This window comes from Onychostoma macrolepis, chromosome 02 (genome assembly GCF_012432095.1).
Source record: "Onychostoma macrolepis isolate SWU-2019 chromosome 02, ASM1243209v1, whole genome shotgun sequence".
NCBI lineage: Eukaryota > Metazoa > Chordata > Actinopteri > Cypriniformes > Cyprinidae > Onychostoma > Onychostoma macrolepis.
The window spans coordinates 15358543-15386419 of NC_081156.1; the positions used below are offsets into that span (position 1 = coordinate 15358543).

General features: G+C 36.5%; 1 protein-coding gene across 3 annotated transcripts in view; it reads left to right on the top strand.

The window, feature by feature from the left end:
• The window catches only part of fam110b (family with sequence similarity 110 member B), a 36420-nt gene that overhangs the window by 2629 nt on the left and 5914 nt on the right, over positions 1 to 27877 (top strand). For 2 of the 3 annotated variants that reach the window (XM_058793166.1, XM_058793184.1), the window contains exon 2: positions 23454 to 23558. The gene's annotated coding sequence lies outside the window, so the exon portion shown is untranslated. Of the gene's footprint in view, positions 1 to 5606; positions 5766 to 23453; positions 23559 to 27877 lie in introns of all 3 variants that reach the window. The other variant, XM_058793175.1, reaches the window with a different exon arrangement.

The window sequence follows — 27877 nt, forward strand, 5'->3', positions numbered from 1 at the left end:
GTTTTTTTTAAATAAAAATAGCTCATTTTTGAAAATTTGCTGATTTGTGACTCATTTTGCCAGCACAGGTCACATAAGCAGTAGTGGACAAAGTATATACTTTTTAAAAAAATTTTTTTTACTGTACTTAAGTACATTTTTAAAGTACCTGTACTTCATCTGAGTGTTTTTATTTTGAGAAACTTTTACTTCACTGCATTCCAAAGTATATAACATTGAACAACCAAGCACTTGATGGTTCCCAGATCTAGTGGTGATTGCACTTTCACTGTATTTGGCCTTAAGCTTAAACCTTGCATTTATTTATTTATTACAGGTAATCACACTAACATAAATGTGATCCTGGTTCAGAATTTTGAAGTAATAGACATTGTTCTGTGAGATTTTGTAATAAGGATCAATGAATATCCACCAGGGCCAGTAGCTTTACCGATTTCACAACAATGCAGACTAGTTTGGATTCCCTCTGACCGAGTAGTTATTAGTGGTGATGAAACACTTTTGTGCCCAGGTTGCGTTATTGTGGTTTCATGTTGCCTTTGTATTGTTTATTCTCCTGGGGCGGTTTAGGCCCATCTGTCTGATTCTTCACATCAATAGGGGCTGCAGCTGCATAGCCTGACCCCCAGCATGCCTTTGTAATGTGCCCAGGCGTGGCGTGTGTTTGTGTCGGGTACGTGCATGTGGGTACGTAGGCGCCATACTCTTCTGTTCAGGATGTGCCACTGGTTTGCTTTAAAGGGTCCTCAGAGAAGGTGGTGTGTTAGTCACAACAGAGGTTTTTATGATGCTGCTGAGTACAGGTGTCCTGTCAGCAGAACCACCGCTCTTTTGTCTGCATGCATAATGACTATCCAAGCTCTGATTTTGAAGTCTGGAGTGCTCAATAATAATGATTGTTTTTTTCCTGCTGTGCTGATCCAGTCAGGTCAGATTTGTACTTGCCTTAATAATATTATCAACCTCACTGCCATAAATTTTATATATTTTTTTTATTTATATAATTTTTAGCAATATATTTGATGTTAGAAATAAATAAATTTAGTTTTTCATTAAATATTATGTTTTCTGTATGAAACGAATAGGGATACATAATACATTTGTCCTATTGATTATTGACTAATTTGAATTACATGTTAAATAAATGCAAACATCCCTAATTTTGTATTTAGATTATCTTTGCTATCATCTAACGCTCACTTAAAGTGAATCTTCAAAAACACAAAAAATGTAAAATCTCAGAACGAACATCCATTTTCATACTGTACATTATAATATTTTAATGGCTAAATTAAATTTTTGGCTTTTAGAAAATTGTCCAAATTAATAAGTTTACAGTTATTTTTATATTGTTTTAAATATAAATATAGATAATTTGTATATAATTAAATTATATTATAAATAATGAAATAAATATTATATTATATTATATTATACTATAAATATAGATATTTTAATTATTTAGACAAGGTATTGTAGAATCTTTCAGCAATTATTGGTTAATAGCAAAAATAATTCCCTGAAAATTGAACCCATGTCCATGGGATGCTAGGTTCAGTACAAACTGTCTAACAGTAAAATCACAACAAACTGTTAGCTGCTAATTAAAGTATCAATGCTGAAAATATCAAAAGTATGGAACTGGTTAGCCAGTGTGAACCATCGGTAGTTTTATAAATATCAGAAAACCAAATGTTACGTTTGAAAGGCATAAAAACACAAATAAACGATCAACGAAGGTAATATGGCCCCAATCCCTGGTCTCAGGCCATCTGGCTATTGTCCTCGTCATGTAACCCTAGTGTGTGGCCACAACCCCAAACCATTATGGCGTTATTGCTTTTTTTAATGTCCTGTTTTGGGCTCATAGATTTCGAGGCCCTATTCTTACATAACTGCTGCAGACATTTTACAGGGCCTGTTACTAAATATTGCTTTGATTTTACAGAAAGCATCGACAAAATAAAATCCTTGCGTAAGCACAGCAGATCAGGCCTTTATTGAATCTCTCAGCACTTATTCCAGCTCAGGCCTTGTCGACTCATATCATAGGGAAACGCAATTGCGTCTTGTTTACAGGCTCCTGAGAAGTATTTTTGCAATTAAAGTGGCCCAATGCTGGGTCAGCTGATGAAGGATTAAGGCCACACTGCTGTGAGTGTGAACAGCTCAACAGAAGGTGTTGATGAAAGCAGCCCTATGGAGGTGCTCCACAGCAGATGACACACACACTGGGAACTGATGTTAGGTGCCAGGTCACATTCCTTCTCCCGCTTCCGGAGGATTATTAGAAATCATTCAATAGGTCTCTGTCTGGCTGATGATCTTTATTTGAGGTAGAATTATAATATCCTGTTTTTACCGGCTAAAAGAGATGATGGATATGGATGCAGAGCAGGGATTAGCTGTCAGTATTCTCAATAATCAGTTATGAATGTTGGTATTGTTGTTCACAACTTTAAATATTTTGCCCGTACACGGTTCCCTCATAATTCATTACCTAGGAGTTGCTTAATTATTGAAATAATATATGACAATCACATATAAGGGTGCTTCTTTAACTATTTTTGGTGCATTTTTGGTGGACTTACATAGAGCACATATCTCAAACTTAAGTGATATAGTCAATGTCTGAAAAATATGTATTTTTGTATGATTCAGGTTCATTTCCACGCTTTTTGTAATTTTACAAAATTGTAGCTTGATTGGAAATTATATTTAGTAAGAAATATTCACTAATATTAATGTTCAATTAAAACTTAGTTTTCTTTGCTCATATTTCATTTTAAGCATGCTATTTGCTTACACTGTAAAAATGTAAAAATTCCATTGGTAAAATAGTAGTAGTAATAATAATAATAAATAATTAGGGATGCGCGGTATACCGGTACTGGAAAATTACCGGTATATATTATGTTTCAAACGGTACGATATCATAATTTTGCTCAATTCGGTATTTCATACGCTGCTGTTGCGAAGTACACCTGTAGGTGGCAGTGCTTCCCAAATTGCTCTGCAACCGGTAAATGTGACAACAGAACAACGCGATGGATCAAACACATGAAACTCTATCAACGCACCCAAAATTAATAAATAAATAGAACAGTAGAAGTGAAATATGGCATTACTTTGCATTGAAAACAGATGTACAGCGTTACCAGGGAAACCGCGCGCTCTCCCACTCCAACAGCGGAGAATCAATTTGTGTATATATATATGCCAAGTCTGTGGGACTATGGTATAAATAAGTTCAACTGTATAACAGTTTCACTGCAATTCATGTTATAATGTTAGAATTAACAGTAAACATAATACATATTACCGTTGCACTTATCTGTACATAGTAAATTCAGTTATTTTTAAGCTGTTGTTGACATCCTATCTAAAATGTGGTTTAGCCACAAAAAAACAACAATAATGTTACCACTTTAATATGTCTTGCAATATCCGTGCATGCAAAGGTTCTGCGTGGTCCTCTTGTTCAATATTCTCGGGGTCTGTATTGATACGGCAATATTGACAAACTTGCTGCTTTGGCAAGGGGCGGGGCAGTACTGAAACACCGTCTAAGCTGTTCGCCAATTACAACGCACTGGGACAGCTAACCAATCACAACACATTTCGTTTTTCGGAAGGCGGGCCTTCATCAAACCTGGAACTAATCGAGTCGTTTGTGTCAGGTTGGGGAGAGAGGTGTTGTAATAATGTAAATTATGTGAAAAATAATGCGATTTTCGAACCACTAAGCATGAGAGCATGTTCTAGTTAGTACACCCCCAAAACAAAATCAAGACTTTGCAAAAGAGCATAATAGGACCCCTTTACGCATTTGTCGCTTGCTCATCCTGATCTTTTCAGAGAATTAAGAGATCGACAGGTGAGTGCATCATTCATAAATTCAGATTTAATTTGAACTTTTGTTTACAACTGATCGACGCACATACAGATGTGATACAGTAAGTGCAAATGTGCATGTGTGACAGGCTAGAACCAGTGAAGTTTTGGTCAAGTAATATATGCACTTGCATTTCATACAATCGAATATTAATTGAATTTGAGTTAAGCAAGAGTTTTGCTATATTAATTTTAGTATCAGTAATATGAAGGGAATGTTTTTGACCATTAATATGAAGCAGCCGAGAGAGCGCGAGAGTGAGATTTATATTTAATTTTTATTCTTTGGCTATCTGAGGCTGAAATCAGAAAACAATCTGAGAGAGAGAGAGAAATACTAATGTGATTTTGAATATTACTTTGACTGTTAGAATAACACTTTACAATAAAGCAACATTTGTTGCATTAATGGCGTAACTTCAGTTGTATTTTTTTTTCTTTCAAACTCAGTCGAAATGTAACCTATAGCCTATTCCCGGTAGGTTTTTTTTACATTTTGAGACATTTTGTTTGCACTATGTTGTTTGAAATGAAAACATAAGAAGATTTGAATATATTTTCATTTTATTACTTCAGTTATATATATTTTTCCTCCAACATCAAAATGTAACCTATGTTCCCTGTAGGTTTTTTGTTACAGTTTGATACAAAGGTATGAATCTGTTTTTATTATTATTTTAATAAAATTGTTTTCAATTCACTTATCTTTTGAGGCTGGATATTGCCAAAATTATGGCATCGAGCCATCCCTATAAATAATAATAAACAAACAAACTTTTTTTGGGGACTGTTGAACTTCAAAAATTGATAAATAACACAAGCACCAAATGACACAAGTGCAAAAACAAAAACAAACTAACTGAATGAATGAATAAATGAATAAATAAGATAATAAAACATTAAAATCTGTATATAAATTTGTGTTTGAAATGTAGCAGAAATAAATAAAGACTGGGTAAAATGTTTCCTAGATAGTTTGACCTTTATATAACAAACAGAAAGATATTGAAATCTCTCAGTTTTAATAGAAATCAACCCCTGGGACATTTAAATGTCTGTAGTTGAAGAAGCACTCATAAATGTTTCATAAATGAAATATGAATATTTAATTCATTATAATACAATGTAACATGTATTATGTAAATAAGTAGAGTGCATTATAAAAGTAATGTCAATTTAAAGTAATTAACTGCTGAACTGAGGTTTGTCTGACTGCAGGATTAAAATGTGACCCAAATCCTTTGGACAGAATGAAAAGCATGCATGGACCTGTGATTTGTGTTCGTATTTAGGAAAGGGGCTCTTAATTACAGTTAAACATGCCATGGTGGTGTTCACCGTTCACCGTTCACCGTTCACGTTCACCGTTCATCAGATCCAAGCAATTTCTGAGATTCATCCATCCACCTAACTCTTTCCATATGAAGAAAAAACATTGAGCTTGTGAGGATTTTTTGGTCATATTTCTTTCCTGTTTAAGTCTCCAGTATCATTCGGACATTTTCAACACAAACAATAGGATTAGCCTTACATGTGTGAAAGAAGCACAATCACCCTCCATTTTAGGAATGCTTAAATTCTCAAGGCTTCATCCCAAAATGAAAAAAATCATCCCATCACTCATTTATTAGTGCAGCGTGTCTAGAAGAATGAATAAAATGCCTGCAGTTTACTTCATCTGTCATCTTGTGTTCATATGACTGCTTTTACAGATCAACAATAAAGGAATAAAAAAAGAGAAGCGGATCGGTGAATAGTTGGGAGCATTGGCGGAGGGCCAAGCACGACACTCAAACACTGACCTATTTCACATCGTCCAGAGTATGCTAGAGAAGACATGAATTACTGTCTCTGCTGCCATCTCATTTCAGGTGCTTATTTACTTGGCACTGTTTGTGCTATATTTTAGCATTATTTCTCTTTCAGCAATGGTTACGTCAGCTAGTTGCTAACAGCTGCTTTACATTATATGAAATGTGCGGTATTCTCCCAATGACCTGGCCGTTTTGTGATGCGGTTAGACTGTTATAGTAACTACTAGCTCGCCCGCTGGGCATTTAACAGCAAATACGTGGTGGTGTGTCCAGTTAATGCACCCTGGAGGTTGTGCAGACGTATAAATCACTCTGTCTGAGTCAATCCTGTCCAGGGTAGAACTGTGCCCAACCCCCAGGGTGGGTTCAAGTGGCAGTGCATTATCACAATCCAAATGCCAATTCTCATGGTGGCACATCCAGTTCCCTCTGGTGGCACAGTATTGGCAGAAATGCAGATATGTAGCCTGTGTATGTACACACATAAATTTTTGTTCTTCTATAATGTTGGAAAATTTGCTTTGACTTTTGTCATTTTTGTTTGTTGCTGAGATAATTATATATTATATCCCCAACCCTTTAAGAAGAAATTGACTAGCTCATGCCTAATAAAAATTGACATCAATTCTTTCGCCCAATATTGTTTTATTTAGTTTAGTAAATTGTGACTCACCGTTGATTAATGCTTAATAAAGCAGAGCGTCAGCAAAAAAGTGCATATAGCACATAGGGGTGCCGAAATTAATAGATTCTACGGTGCATCGCGATGCAGACGAGGACGATTCGGTATCGGTTCAGTAATAGACCATAACCGATTATAACGTACTGAACGCTTTTCTGGCGTCATTTCTAGCATACGTGCTTTGTCGCGGTAGCAACATCTGGGCACATTTCGGCTTTTATGAAAAACCTGGTAAGCACGACCTGGAGAAGACACACGCTGTGTGTAAATCATGTCACGCACAAATAAAATATGAAGGGGGTAATACCACTAACTTGAGAAACCACGTCAGCCGTTTTCACCATGAGCTGTTAATGCCTGTCATTGCCAAGTATTTAGTATTTACTTTAATGTATTTGTATAAGTCTGGTCTTCTGTGCCTAGACTTAGTTTTGTTTGATTGTTGACACATTCAAGAGGCGTGTTTTCTTTGAGCAGGTAAAATTAAAGGTTCAGTTCATATATCTGACTGCTTGTATTTATTGACAAAATTGTATACATGTGAAGTACAATTGAAAATTGAGGATGCAGTGTGTGATATCGAATTGAACCGAATTGATGAGACCAGTGCAGGTTCACACCCCTAATATCACACTGATCATTTTCCAATTGGTTTTGGTGGAAAAACAACCCAATATTTTGTTAATCATATAAATAATAAAATCATAGCAGACGCTATTGCTCTCCTGTGCACCATTGCGTACTTCACACTCCAGTCCACTAGGTAACAAAAGTTTGCTCTGGTTGCTAAACCCTTTGAATTACCATTGGTCCATGGAGAATAGGGTTGGGTATCGTTTAGGTTTTTTACAATACCAGTGCCAAATGGTAAAACTTTTAAAATTGACGGTGCTTAAACGGTGCCTGAACTGATACTTTAAAAAATAAATGAACCCAAAATAGGATGGATTGGTCATTAGTGTTATAGGGTGTATTCACACCAGGAAAGTCCGATAGTTCACTTGCTTTGGTCCGGACCAAATAGAAATTTTTTTTTTTTTTTTGGTGCGGTTCGCTTTCACACTGCCCTTTTTGCAAATGAACCAGAAATTGTAAACAAAACCACACGTGTGCTAAGGTCATCCGTTCATTGGACAGAAATTCTCAAGCAGGGAAAAACAGGAAGTGCAAAAACAGGCTAATCATGGAGATCTTTCGTAGTGCAATTTTTATTATTTTACTGATTTGCTGTCATGAGATAAAAACGCAATATGAAGCAACTTATGAACATCATATATGAGACAATGTCATACAATGTTGTAATTACGACTTGCCAAAAATAAAATCTATAGATATGAAATACTCAAAGCATATCAAAATGTTAGTTTAAACATTTAACCTAGATAAATGTGCGCTAGGCGCATATCCGATCGTTTGTGCGGAGAGTGGAAGCTGAATCGCGCTTCAGAACATCATATACGCCGTAATTGTTGCTCATAAAGGTAATAATAATACATCGTTCGGAACTGTAAAGGGTATATTTTTATTTGTGCACTCACAATATCAAGAAAACGTGCTCTTCTAAAATAAAGAAAACTAATAGGATGCGCTTCCCGTCAAAAATGATGAATATATCTATAGAAAGCTTTGAATTACTACAAAACGAAATAAATCATATCCAAAACAAAAACTCTTTCATTATCCGTAAAGATGCATTTCTTTCTAAAGGCGTGTCCAATGAGGAGACGGCGAGTCAGGATTTTTAACTTCATCTTTGTGACACTGACTCAGAAAACACTAGTTTATTAATAAATAATTCAAATATCTCCTTACTATTTCCCCCAGACACATTCATTGTAACTTTTGCTGGGGCTTTGCGGCAAGCTTTAGCCTATTTAGTGCGCTCATGTCACGTTGCTGTGGGCGCTATGGTCACGAAAACTCATAATTGGCACGCGTTTTTAAGCATTGCGGTTTGAAAACAAGTGATTTAAGCGATTGAAATGCAAACAACAGCACTATATGCGCGAGCTGTGTGTTTTCTGAGCGTGCTTTCTGCAATTGGATCGGATCGAGGCCGGTTCATATTCACACCTTAAACGAACCGTACCAGAGTTCGTTTGGAAACGGACCGAGACCACCTCTTCAGCTGGGTCTCGGTACGCTTGTTTGGTCCGCTTTTGGTGCGCACCTGCTGCATTCTCACCTGCCCAAACGAACCGCACCAAGAGGGAAAACGAACTCTGGTACGATTCAACCGAACTAAACGAGGCAGGTGTGAAAGCACCCATAAACACATTTAAAGGGTTAGTTTGAATATAACTCCGATTGGATTCGTCTGAAAGAAGAAAGTCATATACACCTAGGATGCCTTGAGGGTGAGTAAATCATGGACTAATTTTCATTTTTGGGTGAACTAACCCTTTCATTGGGGGTAGTCGTGGCCTAATGGTTAGAGAGTCGGACTGGTAACCCAAAGGTCGTGGGTTCGAGTCTCTGTACCGGCAGGGATTGTAGGTGGGGGGAGTGAATGACCAGCGCTCTCTTCCACCTTCAGTACCATGACCGAGGTGAGACCCTTGAGCAAGGCACCCATTTGACTGGTGTTGTTGAGTAAAAACGCTGTAATGTTCTTTTGTTGGACAACAGGTTTCCAACGCTTAAGTCAATACAAGGGAAGTATAGCTTCAGGCATTTTAATTTAAGCATGTTTAATGTAGCTAGCAAATGGTAGGCTACCTGTTTCCATCAAAGCAAGTGTAACTGTAGCATTCACATGCTCCTCGGATGGTCTCATTTCCCGAGTTGTGCTTTTAAGTCAGAATGTGAAAACAACATGGACACTAACGTTACGACAAAGATGTTGAAGTTTGTATTATCAGAGCTTTCCGACTTGGATTCACTTGATTTTTCTCAGTCAGTAAATTATTTTTCTGATTATTCCAACACCACATGAATGCAGTGTAATATGTAGCTGTGCTCTGGGGCTCCGCCTTCTTTAACATGTAAATCTTCTACAGTTTTATTTCTTCTGTTCAGGCCATCGAGGTCACACTGCTTTTTAGTAAACATTTAAGCAATTCTAATTGAAAGCGCAATGACACTGATTGTGATTTGTAAATTCTTCTGGGAACATTTGGTCTGTCTGACCTGAAGACATTATAAAGGCCTCCAGGGAGTCAGGCTATGCAGAAAACAAACTGCATTGACCGATATTAGGCACTCAGTGTTTCACTCAGTTTTGTTTCACACATAAGAAACCTTACAATATTTGTTTATGGTCACAAAAGAGCCAAATTCTCACAGTTTTCAGAACAGCTCTAAGTGACTCACTAGCTGTTGTTAAACATTGCATGTGAATCACTATCTTTGATGCCAAAATTTTTTACTCTTTACCAACTTGCATGGCCTTATATAACATAAATCCTGAGATGAAATTGCTTAACGCTTCATCTCAACCTGATTAAGCATATCTTCCCACTCATTGGCCAGTTACATTACAGTCTGGCTCAAGGTCATTAAAAAGTGTCCTTGTATGTCCATGTTTTTTTAACCGAACTTTCTGCAGGCAGTGAGAGCGGCGATGACACTGTAATCCCATTGAAATCTGGCCTACAATCTCCACTGATGCGATTAAGATGTTTCTCAACTCTTTATGGCTGTAGGCACTGTTTCTGAACAGCAATTAGGCTACATCTCTGTGGGCCAATACATGACTTGTACATGGTCTTGTGGCAACATATTGCACTTTCATAAGGTTTTGGTTAACACAAACATGTTTTTTAAAGTGCAGTTTTTAAGGAAAGAGGGTAAGGAGTTTAATGTTGACCTGTGATTAAGGAAGGCAGTCAGACTGTATTAGACTAATAGAAGTTGATTGAGGGCTAACTGCCATCCTGGCTGGTGCATCCGGTCGGTTGTAAGATTTCGTTTAGTTTGAAGGACGCTATCATTCCTCTACCACCGTTACGGGACGAAACCCGTTAATGAAATATGTCGAAAGATGTGTACTGTGATTCTGTGCTTCCTTGTACGCCAACTTTGGAAATGTGTAATTTCTGTGTGGATTTCAAAGGAATTTTCATCACGTGAGTATCTTTTGGCAGTTTTCTGTAGCTTTTTGGTGCTTTAGCGTATTCAGTATAGTTGTAGTATTATTACAAATGAACATCAAGTTCCCAATGTCGTAAATAATTATTATTTTTTTTAAATAGTAAACTACTGTTGAGTGAGACAGTTTCTCTTTGTCATTCACTATGTTTGTAGTTCAGCCTTACTAAATATTAAAGACTGATTTGGGCTTTTGTGATTCAAGGGTGGGCAGCAGAGATACCTGTATTATTGTCTGTCTGGATGGATGACTGCCAGAATTAATCTCTTTGTAAATGACCATGAGAGGATTATTCAGATTCAGACCCATTTTATGTGGTGAGCAATAAATCACCTCAGCAAGCAATAGGAGTTTAGAATTGAACAGACCCAAATGATGAAATGCAAAGTCCCTTAATGATGTGTATGGGCTTTCTTGAATTTAATTAACAACTTCCTGTTGGGGGAATGAATATCTTCCCTGATTGCCTGATGTAAATTGTAGCTAGGGTCAAAGACGCTCAGTTTTCTTTTGTCCAGACCTAGTTATATTCATTTAAAAAATACATTAAAATGCTATTCTTTGTTCAGCATGTTTTATTTTTCAAATTAAAATTTATTTTGCTTAATAGGAAACTTTTGTCCTCCAAAACTTTGGGATGCACAAAATATTCTGAATTAATTATAAGAAAAATCTAAAGTTAATAAAAAAAAAAAAAAAAAATGCTGTACTAAGATGTATACACTACTTTTACATGAATTCACGATGGACATAAAATATATTAATGTTACTATATATACACTAGAGTTTAAACATTTGCAATATCTGTTTTTAATAATTGAAGTATTAATTTTAAAATTTCACACGATTACTGTTTTTACAGAATTTTTGATCAAACTGTTCAGCATAAGAGCATAGAAAACATTTTTAAAAACAGTTTTAATCTTATTGACCCCAAATTTTTGAATTATAGTGCATATTAGATTTTTCTTTTATATTGGACAGTCTGATTTGTCATTGACCCACTTGTTATAGGACAAGCAGTTCATGGTAGTCTTAATGCATTTGTTTTGTGAATGCTCTTGAACATTTTTAATGGAATTCCAACCTAATAGCAAGCATGTTTCAAAACTGCACATGAATACGGCTGAGTAAAGACAACTTCAGAATATTTCCTAAGTAATGTATGTGCTGTGATGTAGCGGGAACTTTGAAACAACATCAAACAGATCAGCAACAAGCTGGATGTTCTTACTCTGTGGAAATTACATTCCCCTGTACAAAAGCTTGCTGTACTCTCTCAGCATGTTCACACAGCGTTCAAGAAGCACAACTTGGAAAAAGGTGAAACTGCGCTTATGGAGGGATTAAGAGCTCTGACTCACAGCGGCCTTTTTTGTGAGCCAACCTTCCCCCTGTGAAACGTTCCAGGAAACATCTACAGGCCCATGCATTCACAGCCACTTTATATACGTTATTCAGCTGTAGTGTTGAAAATGCACAAATTTGAGTCATGTGTTGTTGCATGTAGCTAAATAGGCTAACAGTAATTGATGAACATGCCTTTTATGATTTACAATTCTCCATTATGAACAGAAGTTGTAGCTTCAGCAGCAGTAATCACACAGTGAATTCATACATTGAATAAATTAGCACAAACGTAGTCAAAAGACACATTTAAAGGAGCTGTAAGCAATGTTAACTATTTGCCAACCTACACTAGACTTGGCCAAGGAGTGGAGATTTAGCTGGATAGCATGGTAGAGTTAGCCCATGCTGGTAGATACTGTAGCTACACCATCTGGACCCAAAAAGCATATTTCTTTTCCCCACTGACAGCTATTTAAAAGTTGCCATGTGCTCTGACAGTTTTTCCAAGCAGAATATAAATTATAAATATTTCATTATATTATAGAAGATATTTTGACAGTGACCAAATTGTCTGCTGGTTTGCACGTCACAGCTTTCGCTAGATGCTAGCAACTAATTGAGATGAATGGGAATGCTAACGGATGGCTTCGTAGGTGTTGCTAGACCCTACTTAAGGGAATTTAATCCAATAAGCTCTCCCTTCCAGTGAAATCACAAAATGAAATGCAACCAAATCTATTCACAAATAGATGCCATTTCTGTATTTTCCTATTTTTTTTTTTTTATTGTCAGAAAGCTTCAAACTTATGACTTGAAGTATTCCTCTGAGCCACAGCTCAGGCTGAGCCCCTCTAAGACTCGAGTGACCCAAGGATACCTTTATCCAGGTATTACAGACCTCCTAGGACTTAAGCACTAAATTAGACCCCCCTTTCTCCAAAATCCCACCCTCTTAAGACATGTTAGCAAAACCGTGTGAAATGACTGTCAGTAAAAGAGCATCTCAAAGACTTGGCTGGAAAACAGCAGTCAGATTGTTTTTGATGTCAGTGTCTTTAATGTGATGCTTTATGGACTGGTGCAATTTATTTACAACCCTTTTCCCTCCAGAATGTTCTTTTTTAGAAGCATAAAAAGGTCAGTGTCAACATGCAGTTATGTTACCAGGGCAACCGGGAATGCCAGAAACGGTGACTGGTGGTGCACTTGCAGTGACACAGCTGCTGATGGAGGTTATGCACGTCATAATTAAACCGCTTTGAAAGGATAGTTCACGCAAAAATAAAAATTGTCATTTTACTGTTAATGAAAATATGACAAGAAAAAAATAACAAAAGATATTTAAAAAAAAAATGTTGATTAACAAATGGGAAAAAAATACTGTGAATGGCAACTGGCAACTATTTGTTAATAGGGCTGGGTATTGACACAAATTTCACAATTTGATTTGATTTTCGATTCACAAGCTTTTAATTTGATTCCAATTTAATTCAATTAGATTCAATATAAATTATTCTGGATACAAATCATGTACAGTACATGACAAATTTTCTCAAGGAAAAAAAAATCCCTTAACTAATGCTGTAAAATATACATAAGAGTCAGCTGGTACTACATTACTATAATATTGAAGGATAAAATTAACAGCTTTGAATACAAAAACTTGAATTAAACTCAGTGAAGTTTTTATAATAATTAAGCTATAATACTAACTTTACGATTACATAATTTATAGATTTACTCCAATTAGTTTTTTGAAATATTTAAATGGTGGCTGTCATATTCTAAATATTGAAAACAGTCAAAATTATAAAGAATATGTTATATGGTGCATATATTTAGCAAAATGCTCTTCTCTAGAGTTCATTTTTCTAGCTGACTAACATGTTTATGGTCACCGAATGTTTTTTTTTCTTGAAGTAAATGTGCTGTTACGTGACATTGTATACAAGCCGTTATATTGACATCTTTCCGCGGTTGAAACACTGATCGAGCGATTAAATCTCAGACTTTGTTTCATTTCAAAAGTAACAAAGCTTATTGTGATTTATTTGGATGGGAAGCGTGCTACAATGTCCCGTTCATTAATGGAAAACAGCCTATACTAATCGGTTCTTGGGATTTCGATTAAAATCTATAATTTTTTTTTTTTACCCAGCTCTATTGGTTACCTACATTCTTCAAAATATCTTCTTTTGTGTTCAGCAGATGAAAGAAACTCATACAGGTTTGGAACAAGTGGAGAGTGAGTAAATGAGTACAATGCAAACTTTTGATAATTTGTAAGTTTTTGAAAACAATACCATTATCATCTCTGTGTAAACTACAAAACCACAAACTTGTGAAAGCGAAGGCATCATGCACATGAATCCATGTATTGTATTCGGTCTCTAGGTATGTGCTCAGAAGTGTGGTGGTTCTTTACAAGTGACGTCGCCTACTACTGGCCTGGCATGCATAGTGCAGCATTCTTAGTCATTTTCTTGGATTTGTGTGAACGGAGATCATTTCGACAATGTTGTCACAAAACCTATGCAAAACCTTTCAAATATATATATATATAAAATTAATTATATAGTGCCCTCCAATTGCTCAGATGGCTGTGGAGTCAAGACATTTGCAAATATGATTAAAAGATGAATATGAGACAAAACTACAGAATGTCACATTTTATTATTAGCCGTTTCAACGCATACGTGTTTTACCAAATAAAAAGAACAGCACTTTTAGAGTTCATCTCACTCATTGATGTGAGCATAAGTATTGGGACAGTTGAACATAAGGCAGATATAAAAGATTAAAAGCTATTATTTAGTTGCAGATCCCTTGCCAACAATCAAAGCAGTGAGTCTGTGACCCATAGACATCACCAGACTCTTGGTCTCATCCTTTGAAATGCTTTTCCCAGCCTTTAATGCAGCCAATTCCAATTGTTGCTTGTTTTGGTTTCTGCCTTTACTCTTTTCATCTGGTGAAATTCATGTTCAATCGGATTGAAATCTGGAGATTGATTTGGGCAATCTAAGACTTTCCATTTCTTTGCCCTTATAAATTCCTTGACTGAACTGGCAGGGTGTTTTGGGTCATTGTCCTGATGCAATGTGAAGCACTTCCCAATGAATCTGGTGGCATTTTCTTGAATATTGGTAGGCAAGATGGTTTTGTACCCTTCCAAATTCATTCTGCTACTGTCATCATACATTAAGTCATCAGTAAAGTTTAGAGGGTCTGTTCCAGAGGCAGCCATGCATGCCCATGCCATGACACCACCTCCACCATGCTTTACAGATGAGGCTGTATGCTTGGGATATATATGTGCTATGCATGCTAACATGGCTAATAGCATAGTTTTTGTCCACTTTAATGACAAAAAAGAAAAAACATTTGATATTGATATCACGTAAGTATTGAAAAAAGATAGCATAAATTTCGGAAGTATCCACATTTTAGGATTGATCCTCCCATCCCTATTTCATGTCAACTGATAATTCATGTGTATAAGTATATATGTGCTCAGATCGTTTTGTATGATGCAGGAAGCGTTAGTATTTGCACTCGAGTTCTTTGGCTTTCTATCCTGTCATATTGTTGTTATTTCAGTGGGTGTCTATGTTTCTCTCTCTCTCCCTTTTGATATGTTACATATTAGGTAGACATTTTGGGTAGCTGAGAGGGCGAAGCAATGAACGGGAACACGTTGAAGAGTTATTTTTAAAACCGCCAGGCAAAAATTGCTCTAATTACGTAGAGTAAATTTTCAATTAAATTAATTCCCATTATTTGAATCAGCATTCCTCAGTAATGATGGCATAGAGTATGATGAAATACCGATTAGCTGGTTTATATGATGCATGACTCTGAGAAGCTTTTGTTTCTAGTAAACAGAGACCTAAGTGCCATTATTCATAAGAGGATATTGTGCACCACCCAAAATATCTCACAGTGACTTCTTGAAATCAGTGTGAAAGTGAATGGACAAACACATTGAGGATTATACAGGCACACATGTGTCTCAGAGTGCACACGTCAATGTTGCATTCGGATTGTTTTGTTTCTGTCGAGTCTCCAGCTGGTTTCCACGTGGCATGGCTATTTGATATTCCATGCATCATTGATTTATCACAGCTTTACATAATACCAGCACAGTCTATGCTACTTCATCAAAGGTTAAATATATTTTACAAGATTAAATTTCTTCTTAAAGGGGTCATATGATGTTGCTAAAAAGAACATTATTTTGTGTATTTTGTGTTTACACGGTTCGAGGTTCAAAAACCAAATTATTTTCCACATGCGGTACATTATTGTTGCTCCTCTATGCTCTGCCTTTCTGAAACATGTCGATTTTTACAAAGCTCATCGTTCTGAGAAGCGAGGTGTGCTCTGATTGGTCAGCTATCCAGTGCGATTGGCTGAATACCTCAAGCGTGAGATGAAAATGTTCCTTACTATGTTGTGATGCCTTGTCCTGGTGCAACGAGACTAAAACAATAAAACCCACTATAAACGAGGCATTTGTTGCATTCAGTGAGGACATAATTACTGATTATAATGACTCATATGGTCTTTTTATGCGTTGCGTTGCGCTGCGCAAGACTGTCCTTGCAACGTTGGAATTGCCCCACTTTATAGTGTTCACAGCCATTCATAGTGTTCACATTGTAGGCTACTCTCTCCCAGGATCAGGAAACAGTCCGTAAAATGCGCTGCACACACTCGGATATTTGCATTGTACTGTTCTGGAACAGTGTTGTAAATACAACTTTTAACCACTGATTTTTAGTTGTGTACTTATTTGGAAGACCAGACAAAGTACTTTCGCTTTCACAACGAAACAAACAGCGCCTCCAGGACATGGTGGCGGCAACAACAATACTACAGCGAGAATAAAAGTTACGCCTTCTTTCATTGTGTGTACGTTTGGGTGGTGTTATGCAAATCTTCCCACACCGTCACGTAGACATGTGGGGGCGTGTTAGTGTGGAGTCTTAACTTTTATAAAGAATATCTCTTTGGGTTTGAGACTTTAGTCTCAACTTTACAGATCTTATATATGCACAAACAGCTTGTAACACTCCAAAGACAAAGGAAAACATGAAATCGCATCATATGACCCCTTTAAAATCAAAGATGCTGGCAACAGATTGAGCAGGTAGAAAAAAAAAATCCTTGTCTGGATTTACCTTTAGTCCTCTAAAAAAAAAAAGTTATTTTGCACTGACGTGAATGGTATCAGGTTCTTTTTTCTGAGTCACTGGAGCACCGAATGGCCCTTTTTAGCTGAGTTTCTTATGGAAAAGCTTGTGCTGAGTCCATGCCCTTGGTCTGTGCGTGAGAGACGAGGGCCGACTGAGCGTTGACAAAACCTTTAGAGATCGTGAGGCAGCAGACGGGCACTGCAGCACTCCTTACTCAGCACTATGTCCTCTCTCTGTCTCAGCTCCCACCCTCCTGTAGCTTTCCAGCGTCTGCTGCTGTTCTGATCCTTCCCCAGACTCCTGTGTGTCCAATATAATAATGACGAGACTGCACAACCTCCCTCTCTAGAAAACAAACAGCGCTCACCTTAAATTCCTTCACTGCTCTACTAACGTTCACATGATAGAATGATACCATTCTGTATTAGTGGCCGTTCATGATTTTAATGGACAAGATTTGTCTTGTTTTTAAGACGTGCAATGTCCTAAACACAGAATGGCTCAACTCGTATACACTACACTACCTTTCAAACATTTGGGGGTCATTATGATATTTTAATGTTTTCCAAAAAAGTATCTTATGCTCACCAAGGCTGCATTTACATAAATTCTGTAAAAATAGTAATATTGTGAAATGTGTGACCCTGGACCACAAAACCAGTCATAAGGGTCAATTTTTTGAAACTGAGATGTATACATCATCTAAAAGCTGAATAAATAACCTTTCCATTGATGTATGGCTTGTAGGATGGGACAATATTTGGCCGAGATACAACTATTTGAAAATTGGTGCAAAAAAAAAAAACAATTATATTGAGAAAATCGCCTTTAAATTTGTCCAAATGAAGTTCTTAACAATGCATATTACTAATCAAAAATTAAGTTTTTGATATATTTAGGGTAGGAAATGTACAAAATATCTTCATGGAACATGATCTTTTCTTAATATCCTAATGATTTTTGACATAAAAGAAAAGTCGATAATTTTGACCCATACAATGTATCGTTGGCTATTGCTACAAATATACCCATGCTACTTATGACTGGTTTTGTGGTCCAGGTAGGGTCATATATTATTACAAAAGTAACTTAAAATAACTGTTTTCTATATATTTTAAAATGTCATTTTTCCTGTGATGACAAAGCTAACTTTTCAGCAGCCATTACTCCAGTCTTCAGTGTCACATCATCAGAAATAATTCTAATATGCTGATTTGGTGCTCAGAAACAGTTGTGCTGCTTTATATTTTTGCAGAAACCATAATTCATATTTAATATTTTTGCAGAATCATTTTTCAGGATTCTTTGCTGAATAGCAAGCTCAAATAAACAGCGTTTATTTGAAATAATAAAAAACAAAATCTTTTAGAACATTATAAATGTCTTTAATATTACTTCTGCTAAATCTTATACTTCCTTTCTGAATAAAAGTATCCATTTCATTCCAAATAAATAAATAAATAACTTACTGAACTCATAGAGTACATAATAACTGTTCACTAAATATGCAAAACCAAAACCAAAAATCACATTGTTATGGGGATAAAAAAATAATAATAAAATAAAAATGATGCAAAATACGAATTTGATGGCTGGTACCAAATATTTTCCAAATTCACTCGTCATTGGGATAACGGTAGGGTAGAAAGGTAGTTTTGGGCTTTGTGTACCAGAAGTGTGTTTGTGTACTTATGTGTTTCCTCCCTCTCTCATTAAGCTGTTCTGGGTGCCGTCCCATAGCTTGGTCTCTTTCTCAAAGCGGAGCTGCTATGTAAGGATGTTTTAGTGAAGAGACGCTCCTTGTTTCCGGCTTTTAACATACTAACAAACCTATTCATCTCCCTCCTCAAAGGAGGCCAGCCTCTCCCACACTGGCGTTGTTGGTAAACAAAAGGGCCTGTGCAAAAGCCACCACACCTCCAACCTGTTTGGCCCCATTGGGGCCTGTTTCCTCAAAATAAACCTTGGTGTGTGTGGGATTGGGGAATGTTCCTTTGGTGGTTTGGGACTGTCCTGCTTGAGTTAAAGAGAGCCTCTTAAAGTTTGTAATATTTCGTTTTTTTCCCTAACAATCAGATGTCCCAAGAGAAGCAGGGATGGATTCCTTGTGAGTTGTTGAAGTGGTTCCTTTTATGTTTTCACTTGGTTGGACCCTTTTGTTTCATTAAGTCACAATGGCCTCTGCAAGGTGGAGCTTCTGATTCTGTGTGGTCTTCCAGGTCCATTCAGACTGTAACTTCCTCTCTGTAGTGCAAGATCCTGTCTGATGTTCTCTCCATCTTTGTCTCAACTTATAAATCAGTGGTTCTTAACTGGTTGGTCACAACCTAAAAATGAGGGAAACACTTTAGCATAAGGACCAGTTCTCACTATTTACTAGTTGCTTATTAGCGTTCATATTATTAACATATTAGCTGTTTATTAGTACATACTGTATAAAGCACAAATTCTGCATGGCCATATTCTACATTCCTAATCCTATCCTTACTAACCATTAATAAGCTGCAAATTAGGAGTTTATTGAGACAAAGGTCACAGTAAATGGTTTTTTAATGCCGAAAATTGGACCTTAAAATAAAGTGTGACCAAAAATGGGTTGCAGGTCTTTTCTGATATGGACAGCAGGCATAAAATGATAATTAATGTTTTGTTTTTTTAAATAACCATATATTTTTAATAGGACAATATGCAGAGAAGAAATTCTAAATGTAAATAATAATATTTCATTTTTTATTTTTTTAATACAGCTAACCATATTGATAATTATCTGATTGCAAATTAAATGGGTTTATTGGCTCATAAAGTATGGAGAAACTATGCCCTGTGTTGAAAGCACTAAAATGTAAGACATTTCAAAACCAAAATTAGTAGTAGTAGTAGTAGTGTTGTTGTTGGTGTTTTTACTGACGCTCATGTCATTAATTACATTTTTGTTCAACAATACTGTTTTGGTTTGCCATAAGATGTCCAAAATAAAATCATGAAGCAAAAAAAAAAAAAAAAAACAGTTGACAGCTACTGATGTAAAATCTCCCGGCTGTAGCTTGTTTACTCATTAAAACTGGAGCTTTGAGAGCTACGTGCTGATTCTGTGGCTGCTGGTGGCAGAACGGCATGATGGGAGTGCCATCAAAGATAAGTAGCATCCAAGGTAAAGAGTTTGTGTTGAAAGAGACGCACTGAACATAAATAGAACTTGCATTCAGCAGTATAATGGTATTCTCGCGTCTGGCTGATGTTTGATGTCTGGAGTTTTAGCTTCACTGATGTCTACAGATCATCTCAGGGATGTTACTGCGATCGTTTGCTAGATCTTTGTTCTTGTTTCACAGCGTTTGGTTCTGTGTTGTTCTGCAGTTTCATGATGAAGTGGAATACGAGTGTTGTAGTAAGTGAAGTTGACACTGTTGGCTGTAGATTTGGGAACTGACTCACCCACATGCTGTTGTATGTGATTCATGGCTCGGGACTCGTTTGGAAGGATAATGCAGGCTTTGGTGTTTGCTCACAGATAAATGAAGCTGTGAAAGTCGGCGGTTGGCTCTGTGAGGAGTGCCGTCTGAACGGAATGCCAAATGTCCACGTGAAAAGCGAAGGCTGTCTCCGTGCTTGAGTAGTATCTCAACCAGCTCTCAGTGGGATTTATGTTCCTCTATTAGATGTTTCTGAACATGGTCACCCTTAAACCTAGAATGCATGACTTAGAAAAACCTACAGGTCAAAAGGACTGTTGGATTTAGTTGGTAAATCCATTTCATCTTTATTTTCATTGAATTTCGCAATTTGTTTATATACAAATTTTTGAATTTTATTTATTTTATTTTTTATTTATCCTTTATTTTACCAGGATAGTCCCATTGAGATACAAAATCTCTTCTTTCAGGGAGTCCTGGCCAAAATGGCAGCACAATAAGTTTCACAATAAGACAGTTTCAAAACATTAAAAAAAAAAAAAATCATTTGCCCTACTTCCAGATGATTACAAATATGTAATTTACTCATAGCAAGTACATGTTTCCTTCAAAGTAGACCATAAAAGATTTTTAAAAACATTTACAGAAGGGAGTGTTTCCAGCATAATAATACTCTGCAACTCGTTCCATAACGAAGGAGCAAAAAAAGAGAAGGCAGTTTTCCCTAACTCAGAATGTACTCTTGGGACATGTAAAAGAAGTTTAGCAGAAGATCTAGTACGATAATTACAAGTGTAAAAAGATAAAAGACTGCAGATATAAGTAGGTAATTTTCCCAACAATGCCTTAACAATAAACAGCAACATGTGCACTTTCCTTCTTTGAAACAAAGAGGACCATCCCACCAATTCAGACAATATACAGTGATGGGTGCGTGAAGAGGCACTCGTCACAAAACGTAAAGCAGCATGATATATATAGTCCAACTTTTTAAGTGAAGATAAACTTGCATGCATATAGATCACATCGCCCGTAATCTAATACTGAAAGGAAACAACTCTGTATTTATCTGAATACTACTACTACTACTAATAACAATAAATCATATTAAATAATTTTGTTTCAGTAATTTTAATTTCTAGTTCTTGTACATACAATAAAAGGTATTTATATTTTTTCTAATGTATATATTTACATAAACTAAATTATATTTGCAAAAATAATTATTTTGATATTTAAATAATAATAATAATAATAATTGTTATTATTATTATATAATTGAGTTATAATAAATCACACTAAATTATTATATTTTTAAAAATAACTATTTAATATGTGTGTGTGTGTGTGTGTGTGTGTGTATATGTACATAAATATAACTAATTATGTAATATACTAATATGATTTATTAATATTATTTAATATTATTATTATCATCATTATTATTATTATTATTATTATCACATAAAACAAAAATATAAGTAATAGTTATTATTATATTTAAATAAGTATTTAATATAATATATATAATAATTTTACTTATTTGCTTATTTAATTAATATATAAAATTAATTTTGTTTGTTTATATATATATATATATATATATATATGTGTGTGTGTGTGTGTGTGTGTATATATGTGTGTATATATATGTATGTGTATTTAATTTTATTCAATTTACATATTATTGCATGACATTATTATTATTATTATTAAGCAAATTACAAATAGTAGTAAATTTATATTTAAAGTACATTTATTTGGATGTAATAATATGTATTTGTTGTTAGAAAGTATATATATGTTGTAGTTTTTGCAAGCTTATCACCGAGGAGTCTTCTCATACCAAAACCAGGTGCACCTTCTCGCACACTGCCAGTAGATATCTTGCATTCTTGCACATCCTGTGAGACGCCCACTCCTGTCAGGCATCTGGACCTGTGCCAGTGAAGCAAAACCTCCATCTCACACCCAGGAAATATAGACCTAGAGCCATTGGTTATCCTCTTAATTGTTTCTGTAAGCTTCTCAAAGTAGATGCCTTGCGTTCTGTTGATGGAACTGTAAGTCTCATAGTCTTAACTCAAAGTGCGTACGATGTATGGAGGAACCAGCTGACTCAGTAAAAGTGAGTTCTGCACCTTCATATCATTCATCACATGAACTGTGCCCTGCGTTGAACGTTCAAGGGAGGGATGACATGATAAATATGCCTGTTTTACATCTGTCTTGATTAGTCTGAGAAAAAAAAAAAAAGATTTTGTGGCAAAATGCTTTTAATGGAGCATTAATAAAGTGATTCTGAATTTGTAAATCTGAGTTTTGCTGTTAGGTTGTGTACTAGCCATAATGCTGACGGAGGTAATAATGTGGTTATTGCTTCATTAAAGCGCTGAGCCCTAAGCAGCGAGTTTGTACCACGGTTTTCTCATTACTTGGATGTCCGCGTCGTCGGGAGGAACTTCCCATAAAATGACAAACTGTAGCCCTGTGAGCCTGTGAAGTTCCAACATCTGCTGCTTTCTGTAGTGTCATGATGATTCATTAACACAGTACAAGGGAAGGAACACTGAGCTCAACACGCAAACACTCATCATTCACTCTCTGCATTTATGCGGCCCACTGCAAATGTCCTTACAATCGCAGTACAAAATATTTAAAATATTTTTTTTCTAGAATAATTTGGGTAACAAAGTTGAACGGTTGAGCTTGATGAACACACAGTGAACAAAATATTTGTCAAATTTAGAAACCGTAATACCCACCATGCTATGGAAATGATGTGTACAAATGTGATTTTTATTTATTTTTAAAAAAAATGTAATGGTTCATTTGGTATCCTACACTATTATCTTAATATCAAAAAATGAAAACTCCTAGTCCTCATTTCTTAGAATTCCTATTTGCATAAAGGTAAAGGTAATTGCATAAACTAGCATTTTTCTCATTCACGAGTTTACTGTTGACTGATTTGTGATGGCTGCATCTTACCTGCTGTTTTCTCTTGCCCAGGCATCACCCCCACTGATAACCTGCAGCATTTGGAGGACAAGGGCAGCTCGGGCAGCTCGGACAGCAGCTCAGAGCCCGTTAAAACCTGAGCCACACACAGGTTCGGTATGTATTTGCTATTTAGTAACTGCTTTTCCATCCAGTATAACTTATAGACTACTAGTAAACAGCCGCCAACCTTCTGTCAATACACCAACAAACATTTCATATCATAAGTTATTTACAGTACTGGGGAAGAGAGTCTTTTTTCTTTCCCAGGTCCTTTTTAGTGTGTTGTGTTTGTTATTGTGTGCATTAGCAGATGTTCCTTCACAGAAAAACATGAGTTACCTGAGGGAGCAGCTTTTAGAGCAGGATAAGTTTTTCCCATGTCATTTCCTCTTAAGCTTATGGGGTGTACAAGCCGACATGTTCCTTTGATCATTCCCAACCCTTCAGAAGTGCAGATCTCAGTTCGGTCATCTGGGTAAAGGTGATAATGAATTCGAGGTGTTCCAGACTTGCTAATAAGCTGTTAAAATGTAATCATATGATGTTCTGGATGCCATTTTTCACTGTCCACAATCAGTTAATACAATTAATGAAAAAGAGAATGAGGAAATTGTGTTCACATTTGTGATGGTTCTCTCACACTTTGTTTATTTTTTAATTAACCTGAGATGATTTTTCTAGACCGATCTAAAAGTTAGAGGTGTATTTGTGTTACAAAATGCTCCTGAAATAGTCTCCACTTGCAGTATGGTTAGGAACAGCTGTCCAAGGCTGCCAAACCAGTTAATTTACAGTCACATTACCTTGGTTACAAAATGTAAGTTAATGTTTTATTTTATTTTATTTTATTTTATTTTATTTTATTTTTTATTTGGGATTGTTTTATTTTATTCTTTAATATTAAATCTGCCAAACCTTCTAATTTACAGTCACATTACCTTGGTTAAAAAATGTACATTAATATTTTATTTTAATTTATTTGGGATTGTTTTGTTTTTTGTTTTGTTTTTTGCTTGGTTTAAGAATAAATGCAAACCCGACATCTTTGGTCATTGCTTCATGCTTTTGTTTAGATTACATACAAATCAGTGGCGTGGCAAGTCAGCCCCGGGCCCATATGCAAAAAATTTGTAAAAATGTAATGGGCTCCAACTCAGTTAACTTGAGTTTTTTTTTTTTTTTTTTTCTGATGTAAATAACGTTACGTGACTACTCACAAGCTGTTTTAATTACGGTATAAATGCTTCGAAATAATATTTAATGTTTTCAAGTCCATTCATTGCACGCAGGCAAGCCACCCAATTATCGCAATAAACTTTGTGCTTTTTTATTATACTGTAACACAAAGTCTCATCCTTCTGTAAATTTTAAGTTCAGATACAAACAATAAATGTGTTTTGCGCTCTTTTATTTGTAGTGAGGTAACTACATTCGCCTCAGTTCAAGCGGCATGTGAATCAATTATATTTTCCTCTTTAATATGTGCAGCATGAAATGAACATGAATATTGGCTTGGCTCGGCAGGCCCCCAATCTGCCCGGGCCCATATGCACCTGCATACCCTGCATACCCAGACGCTACGCCCCTGATACAAATACAGACCACTGTCTTTGGTCATTGTTATTAAGTGTTTTTCCCCGACTGTGAACCATGTTAACACATACGCTGACGCCATCCTAAGTTCTCCGTCACTGCTGTCCTCTCACTGCTTCTTGAGTAGCACTAACGGGATTATTTCTCCCGTATCCAGGACGGATAAAGCATTAAGTGCATGAGAGCTTAGGGTTTTCAGTGAGGACACCATCCACATTTTAACTGATGAGTCTACTGTGGGTTCCTCATAGTGTACGGTGAAATTGTATGCATACGCTAATTACTCATTCACTATTCTACGAGTGATCAAAGCCCCTAAGCGTTGGGAGTGATGAGGGCAAGAGTAAGGTCATGAGTGATGAGATTTGTTCCATGAGCTTTAGTACAGGATAATTTTAGGTCATGGCTTGGCACTAAACTTGGAACCTCAGTCTGAGTTAATGTCCCTAACATCCGTTTACACCAATTCTCATTAACTCACAGATTAAGTTAGGTATTGCTTACTGCACAAACACCCACAAGTAAACTTTACTAATTATTTTTACATCCTTGCTTTATGTACTCTACAATTAAAAAAACTGCCATCGGGAAGATGTTTGTTTCTAATCAGAAAATTAGCAACTGTATGATTTTAATGATGTTACCAAATCTAAAGAGATTACACTGCACTTTTATTCTTCTTAATGTGAAATCAAGTAGCCAGTCTCCCAAATTAACGCTTAAATGCTTCTATGTTAGCATGACCTTTTGAAAGTGGTTTAAAGGTCATTCCTAAAGGGTGTCCCACAGGGAAGCGAGCACATTTTAATGTGCTAAAAGCCCAAGTTCCTCTCTAAAGAATTCAGAAAATTGTGCTTATGCTTTGAAAAGCTCACCATAGAAGGCCAAATTCTGGTTGTGTGCAGTTATAATTTAGTGTTTTGCAGACCTCCCCAGAATAGATGCACTGATGCTACCTGTGCCTGCCAGGTATCCCCAGACAAAGCACAGTACGTCCTGTGTTTGGTCTGGATGTCAGAATGATGCCTTTTAATAGGTTCGCTATTTACCTTAGGCTTTATTTTCAGAGCCTTTCCTCTATCACAGAGCACCTATGATTTACAGGGGAGGAATTGAGATCACAGATATCCTTGAGAATGCTGTGGGCCCTTCAGTGCCAGCATCACAAATAAAATTAAAGTGTCTAAGGCAAATATGTCTTCTGTCTGCATATTTTGGCAGAGGCAATGTCAGATGGTGATGGTGAACTGGAAGTGATGCCAGAGACTGATTTGTGGCTCTTGATGTCTGATGCATATTGACATTTCTTCCAAATTCAGAGTCTTTCAGTTTCTGGGATTTTTGGGATGTCTGGTGTTTTTCTTGTGCTCTTTAAATGCATGATGGCTTTTGAATTTGAGCTTATATTTGTTTTTGCATGAATGGTAGACTCTAAAGGCCTGACCAACATGAATGACATTCGCATGAATGTTTAAAAAACAGCAGACGGGCTAAATAAAATGCATATTCACTCTTTGACAGTTGGTGGTGCTTATGGAAACCCAGAATGCCCTTTTGCACGGTTACCCTGGTAAATACAGCAACTGTCTGTCACATAGAACAAAGGAAGTCCATTTGGATTGGATTGCTCTCTATAATGCATCCATAGGCAAGCTGTTGTACCATGGAACAGACATTGCGTGACACTGCGACTGGTTTTGTAGATTCTATACATCGTTATTATGTAACAAGGGCTCGGGCACATTCACACACACACCTGCTGTGAGGGTGGGCCCGTGTCTGGATGAGTGACAGGAGGAAAGAGCCAATGAGCTGCTCTGCCCTGAGGGACGGGGCTCATCTTCTGGCTCTAGTCACTAGTCCAGCTCACTGCACACAGCACACAACCAGCTCTAATGTCACAGCCTCGTGCTGCTGCTGCTATTGCTGCTGCTGGTGTGAGCAGATAACAGATGGACACCAGAATCTGTTGCTTATATAGCAGTTTATCAACACACTGACACTCTCAATATTACCGCTCGTTCTTTTTAGCTCTGTGCCATCACGGCTAGCTGTGGTGTAATCTTATGAAACTATTGCGAACATATGAATATACAGTTGGGCCAAAAGTCTTGCTTCCTCTACAATCAAGATCCTTTACAGATAATCTCAAATCAACCTGGTTTCCATATGTATTTTTATGACAATGATAAAGGTTGTTTTTAAAAGGATATTTTTCTGTACAAAAATACATTTGAAGGGATGGTTCAACCAAAAATGAAATTCTGTCATTAATTCTGTCATTGATTATCATCTCTATCGCACTGAAATCATACGTTTAAACCATTTAAGTTTAAACTGCTGATATAGGGTTTTCTGAGAGCACACATCCCAAGTATGCGTACAGAAAGCGGCTGCCACACAGCATGTGAGTAATAAACTCACATTCTCTTTCATGTCTTATTGCGCTTAAACTGTCAAATACACACAATTTTATGATAAAACATACATGAACACTCGGTTATGCCTGTGAAGATAAGCAGCTGGGAAAGAAATTGCATGTTTATATTAGATCTGTGTGGCAACAGCATAATATACAGTAAATAAATCAATAAATCCACTGCTCTCCCGTCTCCTCTGAGCGTAGGACTTTAAATAGTGTTCAGTGCTCGTCAGTGCAGCCAAAGACAGAACAGTTAGCATGCTTTGCTCAAACTTTCAACATGGCGTTAGAACTGGTACACCGTTGTCGCTTGTGAAAACACAACGGTGGCGACATGGGTGAAAACTTGCAGTTTAAGGGGTGGTAATATTACCAGAGAAAGGCTTACCAAAAAAGGCTTACTGCGTTGTTTTTTTCA